Here is an 8,849-nt window from a genome sequence, read left to right on the forward strand (position 1 = left end):
AGTGGGGATGGCAGGTACCAGTCCGTAGTCATGGAGGAGGTGAACATCTCTGAGAGGGAGAAACCACTGGGCCCTCACCCACTGGATCAATTCCAGTTTTGCCTGTGAAATTGCCCCCTACAAGCTGCTGCTGTGATAAGGAAAGGCCTCCCACGGTGTCCCTCGTTGTAACCTAAACCAGCCACCCTCTCCTTCCCCCACCTCCCTAAACCTGCCCCCTTCCCTCCTCCCCACCTCTGTGAGGCATCCTGCAGCAGGCCATACTTCCTCCCCCAGGGCTGTGACCTTCGCCCCTCACCCAGCTAGCCCCTAACAATAAGAGTAATAATTTTGGTATTTGTTAAGCGCTTACTATGTGCCAGGCACTGTTTTAAGCACTGGAGTATATCCAAGATAATCGGGTTGGACACAGTCTCTATCCCACATAAGGCTCACATGCTTAAATCCCATTTTATAGATGAGGGAACTGAAGCCCAGAGAAGTAAAGGGACTTGCCCTCGGTCGCACAGCAGACGTGTCAGAGCCGGGATTAGAACCCAGGTCCTTCTGACTCCCAAGCCCATGCTTTATCCACTAAGCCACGCTGCTTCTTGAACCCATTGCCTCAAGCAGCCCCACCTCTTTTCTGACTGTTTTCAACGTCTTGCAACGCCCTGATTGGAAGGGGCACACTAGGGGGGGAGAGGCTCGCTATAGGGGACACACTATGGAAGTGATAAGGGATGTGTGGAGAGGGAGAGAAAAAGTTAAACATCCACCCACTGCCACCATGTCACCCCGGAAACTCCAAGCAGGCGAACCTTGCCAAGCCCCATCAGAGGAAGGGCTGACCAATTCTGACCTAAAAAAAAACACTGGGGAGGGTGAGGTCGAGCAAGGCAGGATGTGGGTGGGTACCGGGTGTGGGGTGGGAATCAGGGGATCCCCACCTACTTCTCAGTGGTGGAGGAGGAACATAAAAGGTTAATAATAATAATGGTATTTATTAAATGCTTACTATGTGCCAAACACTGTTTTAAACACTGGGGTAGATACAAGATAATCAGGTGATGTCCCACATGGTGCTCACAGTCTTAATCCCCATTTACCAGATGAGGTAACTGAGGCACAGAGAAGTTAATAATGTTGGTATTTGTTAAGCGCTTACTATGTGCCGAGCACTGTTCTAAGCGCTGGGGTAGACATAGGGGAATCAGGCTGTCCCACGTGGGGCTCACAGTCTTAATCCCCATTTTACAGATGAGGGAACTGAGGCACAGAGAAGTTAAGTGACTCGCCCACAGTCACACAGCCGACAAGTGGCAGAGCTGGGATTCGAACTCATGAGCCCTGACTCCAAAGCCCGTGCTCTTTCCACTGAGCCACGCTGCTTAAGTGACTTGCCCAAGATCACACAGCAAACAAGTACAAAGCCGGGAGTAGAACCCACATCCTCTGACTCCCAAGCCTGTGCGCTTGCCACTAGACTGTGCTGCTTCTCAAGGATGACCCTGAAGTAGTAGTCATGGCATTTATTAAGCATCTATTGGGTGCCATGCACTGTACCAAGCGCTTGGAAAGGATAATAAGCACAAGGCAAGTTCCCTTTCCACAAGGAGCTTTCAATGTATTTAAAGTCACCGTGCCTGTTGCAAATGGTCCAGTTGGATGCCTTGGGGCTCCTGGTCTGTGACCTGGAGGAATTTGAGCAGGGAAATTGGAGAACTAACTGTGGTGAAACTGATGCACCAAATAAAATAAGCTCACTGTGGGCAGGAAGCATGTCTACCAACTTTGTTATACTATACTCTCCCAAGCGTTTAGTACAGTGCTCAATAAAAACCACTGACTGATTAATTGAAATACTGATAGCGATAGATGGATCCAGAAGAGGCCAGAGGGGAGAGCAGGGATGCAGGGAAAGGAAAAAAAGAAGGGAAGGCCAGTGTTCCACAGGACAGGGAGCATTTCACACCTAGGGGTGTAATCTACCTTTTTTTTTATTTATAAAAAGCTTAATGTGCTCCAGGAGCTGTACTGAGCACTGAGTTAGATGTGGGATAATCATGTTGGACACAGTCCCTGTCCCACATAGGGCTCTGAGTCTTTATCTTTACCTCTGCCCCTCTGGGTTAAGGTCAAAACTGGAGTAATTTCCATCGATTCTATTGATTCCCTTTCTTACCTCACCCCTCTCCGCAGCTTGGCTTCATCCAACCTGGACCCAGGAGGTCGTATTTGTATATTGGGACTGAGCTATGCCTGAGGTTAGTCTGAGCCTGGGAGAATTTGACTGGGAGAGAGTCCAAGAGCCTGGGAACTGAGCCCGCCGCAGAGGAGGTAGGAAGGTGCGGGTAGGGGAGCGGGGTGGACTCGAGGTTCATTCATTCAATCGTATTTATTGAGCGCTTACTCTGTGCAGAGCACTGTACTAAGCGCTTGGAATGGACAATTTGGCAACAGATAGAAACAATCCTTGCCCAACAACGGGCTCACAGTCTAAACGATTTGTAACAGGGTTTGAAATGGCTAGAGAAGCAGCTTGCCGAAATAATAATGGTGGTATTTGTTAAGCGCTTACCATGTGCAAAGCACTGTTCTAAGCGCTGGGGGGATACAAGGAGATCAGATTGTCCCTCATGGGCCTCACATCTTTTAATCCCCATTTTACAGATGAGGTAACTGAGGTACAGAGAAGTTAAGTGTCTTGCCCAAAGTCACACAGCTGGCAAGCGGCGGAGCCGGGATTAGAACCCATGACCTCTGACTCCCAAGCCCAGGCTCTTTCCACTGAGCCACGCTGAGCAAGGGCCTGGAAGTCAGAACGACATGGGTTCTAATCCCGGCACCGCCACTTGTCTGCTGTGTGACCTTAGGCAGCTCACTTCACTTCTCCGTGCCTCAGTCACCTCGTCTGTACAATGGGGATGAAAACTGTGAGCCCCACGTGGGACAACCTGATCACCCCAACGCTTAGAACAGTGCTTTGCACTTAGTAAGCACAACCTGAACACCTTGTATTCCCCCAGCACTTAGAACAGTGCTTTGCACTTAGTAAGCGCTTAACAAATACAAATACCACCATTCATTCTCCGTGCCTCAGTTACCTCATCTGTAAAATGGGGAATAAGACTGTGAGCCCCTGGTGGGACAGGGACTGTGTCCAACCCGATTTGCTTGTATCCACCTTAGAAATTAGTACAGTGCCTGGCACATAGTAAACGCTTAATAAATATAATAATAATAATAATAATTAGAGCTGGTGGATTTTCCTTTGCCCAGAGGCCAGAGGCGGCTGGCTCATGGTTAGGGGGCTGGCGCCCTCTGCTGGGGAAGGAGAGGAAGTGAGAGGGGAGACAGAGGGAGCAGGTGGGTGGAAGGAGACACGCGTGGATCCCCGGACCACGGAGCACTCGGGAAAGTGGAGGAAAAGGAGGAGGGAGGAAGGAGGAAGGAACTGGGAAGCTGAGCTCCAGAGCTTGCTTGGAGGGGAGGTAATAATAATCCTAATAACTGGGGTATTTGTCAAACGCTTACTATGTGCCAGGCATTCTACTAAGAGCTGGGGTGGAGACAAGGAAATCGCGCTGGACACAGGGGGCTCCCAGTCTCAATCCCCATTTTACAGATGAGGTAACTGAGCCCCAGAGAAGTGAATTTAGTTGTCCGAGGTCACCCAAGGGGCAAGTAGCCGAGCTGGGAGTAGAACCCATGACCTTTTGACTCCCAAGCCGGTGCTCTCTCCACTATGCCGGGAGCTAGATTTAGGAGGCTGAAGGCCCGGGCTGTGGTGGGCAAACTCCTGGAGCTGTTCCAGTGTCCTAAAAATATATATGTATATGGTATTTGTTAAGTGCTTACTATGTGCCAGGTTCCGTACTAAGCACTGGGGTGGATACAAGCAAATCGGGTTGATCGCAGTCCCTGTCCCACGTGGGGCTCACATTCTCAAACCCCATTTTACAGATGAGGTAACAGGCATAGAGAAGTTAAGTGACTTGCCCAAGGCCACAGAGCAGACAAGTGGTGGAGCTGGGATTAGAACCCAGGTCCTTCTGACTCCCAAGCCTATGCTCTACCCACTAGGCCATGCTGCGTCTCAAATTTTATTATAAGGAGGTCAAGATCTTGTAAGTGACCGACCCTTGGGACCTTTCCCTTATCCTTCCATTTCCAGAGACCCTGCCCAGCTGGCTGGGTCCTGTAGCTCTGTGCCATGTGACTTCTCCTTAAGAAACATTAGGGAGGCCTGAACCAGGGGCATCAAAGGGCCCTCAAAGTCAGTTGGCCATATTTACGGAGCGCTTACTGTGTGAAGAGCACTGTACAAGCGCTTGGGAAAGTCCAATATAACAATATGAGACACATTCCCTGCCCACAATGAGCTGACAGTCTAGAGGGGGAGACAGGCATTGATATAAATAAATACATTACAGACGTACGTAAATGCTGTGGGGCTGGAGGGAACGATGAATAAAGGGAGCAAGTCAGGGTGATGCAGAAGGGAGTGGGAGAAGACAAAAGGAGGACTTAATCAGGGGAGGCCTCTTGGAGGAGATGTGCCTTTGAAATGGGGGGAGAGTAATTGTCTGTCCAAAGGGTCCTAGAAAATAGAGATGTCAGAATGCAGAGGTAAGATGGGTCCCCATTCAATGGAGGTGAGCCCCTCCCTCCGCCCAGTTTTTTGGGCAGGGTGGAATCCCAGCTTTGACCCACCTCTGGAGACCAGAAGGGGCCTGAAAGTGGAGCCATAGATGTTGGTGTTTTATACACCCAACTGGGAGACCCCAACACTCCAGCCTCGAATCCGGCAGTGTTTCTCTCCCCTGAGCCCAGAAGCCTCTCCCCCAGCCTGTCGGTGCCAGAGATGGGTGTCTGGGACCAGGAATCACCCGAGGACTGTCCCCCTGGGGTCCGGGAGAGAACCGCACCAGCTACTTCCCCCAGGACTCGCTGAAGTCCTGTTCCGAAGCTGCCTGATTGCAGGCTACTGTGACTGTCCACTGAGGGCCGTCCTCTCCATTGATCTAGAGCCTGAAACATGTCATCCATAACCTCTTCTCTGTTGGCTCCTCAGGCTCATGCCTTCGGGCTGGCTAGTTAGGTCTCCACCGGTACCCTCTTGGGATGGAGTTTGTTGTACTTTGTCTTGTCCTTGGGCCGCCTCCTAGATCCCTGCAGGCCTGTCTAGATTGATTGGCCGCTTCCAGAGCCAGGCACTCAGCCCCCAGCCCCAGGTGGGTGGCGGGACAAGAGCGAGGGAGGGAGGGAAGGAAAAGGCCTCTCGGGACCAACTCAGAGTCCCTCATTCCAGGCTCCCTTGACAGCACGAGGCTATGCATGTGTGTGTGTGTGTGCTTGTATGTAGTATGACATGCCCCCGTGAACACGCAGGCCTCACTAGCTGTTTGTGGATGGCAGTGAGTACTTGAATGTGAATGTGGGTTCTGTTGTGTGTATGTGTTTGAACGGGTGAGTGTGAGGACACACATGCCTGTGAATGTGTCTTGCAGCATCTGTTTTTGATCTAAGTGAGTTAGTGTCTGTAAGAACATCAGAACGCAGGCAATCAATCATATTGATTGTAGGGCCTTTCCCAGTCAGACCAATGGCCCATTGAGCCTAATATGAAAACAGCATGGCCTAGTGGAAATAGCAAAGGCCTGGAAGTCAGGGAATCTAGGTTCTAGTCCCGATTCCACTGTGTGACTTTGGTCAAGTCACTTAACTTCTTTGTGCCTCAGTTACCTCCTCTGTAAAACAGGGATTCAATACCTGTTCTTTCTCCCACTTAGACTGCGAGCCCCATGTGGGATAAGGACTTTGACCGACCTGATTATCTGTATCTACCCTGGCGCTTTATACAGTAATTGACAAATAGGAAGCATTTAACGAATACCATCATCATCGACATTCTGTGGCACCCAGTGGCAGCAGAGTGTTTGGAGAAACAGCGTGAAAATGCCCACCTTGATATCCATGCTAACATATAGGAATGTAGGATACCACATCCATGACTTTCCCTCTAGTAACCTACTCTGAACCCACTATGAACTATTCTTTCATCAATCAATCGATCATATTTATTGAGTGCTTGCTGTATACTGAGCACTGTACTAAGCGCTTGGGAGAGTAAATTATAACAGAGTTGGTAGACATGTCCCCTTCCTACAGCGAGTTTACAGTCTAAAGTGGGAGACAGACATTAATAGAAATAAATATCTACGTAAGTACTGTGTGGCCGGGGAGGGGTGAATAAATGCAAGTGCAAAGGTGACACAGAAGGGAGTGGAAGAAGAGGAAATGAGGGTTTAGTGGGGAAAGGCCTCTTGGAGGAGATGGGCCTTCAATAAGGCTTTGAAGGTGGGGAAAGTAATTATCTATCGGAAATGAAGAGGGAGGGCGTTCCGGGCCAGAGGCAGGATGTGGGCCAGAGGTCAACAGCTAGGGAGATGAGATCAAGGTACAGTAAGTAGGTTGGCAGTAGAGGAGTGAAGTGTGTGGGCTGGGTTGTAGCAGGAGAGCAGAGAGGTAAGGTAGAAGGGGGCAAGATGATTAAGTGTTTTTGAAATCGATGGTAAGGAGTTTCTGTATGATGACAAATTGGGTGGGCAACCACTGGAGGCTCTTGAGGAGTGGGAAAGCACGGACTCAACTTTTTTATAGAAAAACGTTCACAAATTTATCGGAACCCACAACTGTTTTCCACCTGCCCAGCTTCCCCCGGGGCAACACGTTATCAATGCTTGCAGCCAAACCGTTATGTGAAGAATGTTTGCTTTTTTGAAAAAATGGTATTTCTTAAGCATTTACTATTGTGCCAGGCACTGTACTAAGCAATGGGATAGACACAAGATATTCAGGTTGGACACAGTCTGTGTCCCACATGGGGCTTACAGTCTTAATTCCCATTTTACAGGTGAGGTGACTGAGGCCCAGAGAAGTAAAGTGACTTGCTCAAGGTCACACAGCAGACAAGTGGCTGAGTCAGGATTATAGCCCAGATCCTCTAACTCCCAGGACCATGCTCTGTCCACTAGGCCACACTGCTTTGGTTTGTTTTGAACTTGCCAACCTCATCCTTCACTGGGAGTTGCCTTATCCCGGTGTCGTGGATTTGGCGAACCCCAATTTGGTATTCTTCCTTCCTACCCCTGTCGCGATTTTGTTATTTCAATCACATTCCCTTCTCAGCCTGAATCTTTCCGGACTGGAGCCCCAACCCAGATGATGATATCATGGTGGTAGGATCCTTCCCATTCCTCCTTCCCCATCAATTTGCTGCTTGCAAGATGCCATTCCCCCTCCCCTCGTCCCTCAATACCCCCAGATTTCCCCTCTTCCCCATTATAACTCTGCTGGGTTCCCTCAGTCCTTGTTCCTCTGGACCTGGGTCCCTCCCTAACTGAGGCTGCCTTGGATAAAATCTGATCCAGTGGATAACGATTCATTCATTCATTCATTCATTCATTCATTCATTCATTCAATCAATCGTATTTATTGAGTGCTTTTGTGTGCATAGCACTGAACTAAGTGCTTGGAAAGTACAAACAGCAATAAAGAGACAATCCCTGCCCATAACAGGCTTACAGTCTGGAGGGATTAATGCCACTCGCTGCCACCAATCTCGATTTTTAAAAAACGATATTTGTTAGGCGCTTACTATGTCTCAGGGACTGCACTAAGCGCTGCAGGAGATACAAAATAATCAAGTTGGACACAGTCCCTGTCCCACATTGGATTGGTAACCTCCTGTGGCTGTATTACTGTGGGCCATGTAGTTGGGGAGGGTGACCCTCCGGGAGAGGGGGAGGAAGAAGGTGTGCCATCTTCCAAAGCTCAAGAGAAGCAGCATAGCGTAGTGGCAAGGGGACGGCTTGGGACTCAGAGGTTGTGAGGTTGTGGGTTCTAATCTAGGCTCTGCCACTTATCAGCCGTGTGACTTTGGGCAAGTCACTTAACTTCTCTGTGCCTCAGTTGCCTCAGCAAAATGGGGATTAATAATGTTGGTATTTGTTAAGCGCTTACTATGTGCAGAGCACTGTTCTAAGCACTGGGGTAGATACAGAGTAATCGGGTTGTCCCACGTGAGGCTCACAGTTAATCCCCATTTTACAGATTAAAAGTGTGAGCCCTACGTGGGACAAACTGATTGCCTTGTATCTACCTCAGTGCTTAGAAGAGTGCTTGGCACATAGTAAGTGCTTAACAAATACCAGCAGCGTGGCTCAGTGGAAAGACTCTGGGCTTGGGAGTCGGAGGTCATGGGTTTGAATCCCACCTCTGCCGCTTGCCAGCTGTGTGACTGTGGGCAAGTCACTTCACTTCTCTGGGCCTCAGTTTCCTCATCTGTAAAAAAATGGGGATGAAGACTGTGAGCCCCAAGGGGGACAACCTGATTACCTGTTTCTACCCCAGCGCTTAAAACAGTGCTCTGCACATAGTAAGCGCTTAACAAATACCAACATTATTATTATCATCACAGCTGAAAAGGCAACTGACCCCTAAAACAGAGCCCTTGTTTTGTCCCGGATGGCTCCCGGAGGAACCAACTAAGCTGGGGTTTCACACCGGCGACAGATGCGTGAGACCACACGGACGGGAGTGGCGATGATGCGGCCACACACCCAGCATATGAAACAATGATCTAGATCTAGCCCGTTGTGATGATGATGGCATTTGTTAAGCGCTTACTATGTGCCAAGCACTGTTCTAAGCACTGGGGGAGATACAAGGTGATCAGGTTATCCCACGTGGGGCTCACATTCTCCATCCCCATTTTGCAGATGAGGTCACTGAGGCCCAGAGAAGTGAAGTGACTTGCCCCAAGTCACCCAGCTGACAAGTGGCGGGGCCACGACCTCTGACTC

Source organism: Ornithorhynchus anatinus, chromosome 17 (genome assembly GCF_004115215.2).
Source record: "Ornithorhynchus anatinus isolate Pmale09 chromosome 17, mOrnAna1.pri.v4, whole genome shotgun sequence".
In the NCBI taxonomy this organism is placed as follows: Eukaryota; Metazoa; Chordata; class Mammalia; order Monotremata; family Ornithorhynchidae; genus Ornithorhynchus; species Ornithorhynchus anatinus.